Source organism: Schistocerca serialis, chromosome 1, assembly GCF_023864345.2.
Source record: "Schistocerca serialis cubense isolate TAMUIC-IGC-003099 chromosome 1, iqSchSeri2.2, whole genome shotgun sequence".
NCBI lineage: Eukaryota > Metazoa > Arthropoda > Insecta > Orthoptera > Acrididae > Schistocerca > Schistocerca serialis.
In genome coordinates this window covers 682,963,825-682,964,558 of record NC_064638.1, presented here as the reverse complement: position 1 = coordinate 682,964,558, position 734 = coordinate 682,963,825, and positions in this window count along the sequence as shown.

The following is a 734-nucleotide window of genomic DNA, read 5'->3' as shown; positions in this document are numbered from 1 at the left end:
TAGAGAGGGGAGTGAGACGAGGTTGTAGCCTCTCCCTGATGTTATTCAATCTGTACATTGAATAAGCAGTAAAGGAAACCAAACAAAAATTTGGAGTAGGAATTAAAGTTGAGGGAGAAGAAATAAAGACTTTGAGGACTTGGATGAGTAGTTGAACGGAATGGACAGTGTCTTGAAAGGAGATACAATATGAATATCAACAAAAGCAAAACAAGGATAATGGAATGTCGTAGAATTAAATCAGGTGATACTAACGGAATTAGACTAGGAAACGAGACACTTAAAGCAATAGATGAGTTTTCCAATTTGGGCAGCTAAATAAATGTTGAAGTTTGAAGTGGAGAGGATATAAAGCGAAGACTGGCAGTGGCAAGAAGTGTGTTTCTGAAGAAGAGAAATTTACTAGCCTCGATTTTAAGTGTTAGAAAGTTTTCTTCTGAAAGTGTTAGTCCGGAGTGTAGCCATGTATGGAACTGAAACACGGACAATATACACTTCAGACCAAAAAAAAAAAAGTTTTCAGAATTTGGTGCTAGTTTAGAATGTAGAAGATTAGATGAGTACATCACGTCGCTAATAAGGAGGTAATGAATAGAAACGGAGAGAGAAGAAATTTGTTGCACAAATTGACCAAAATAAGGGATCGGTTGGTAGGATACATTCTGAGACGTCAAGGTGAACCGTGAATTTCTTTTTAAAGAATATTCTTAAAAATTTATTTTATTTACTAGCGA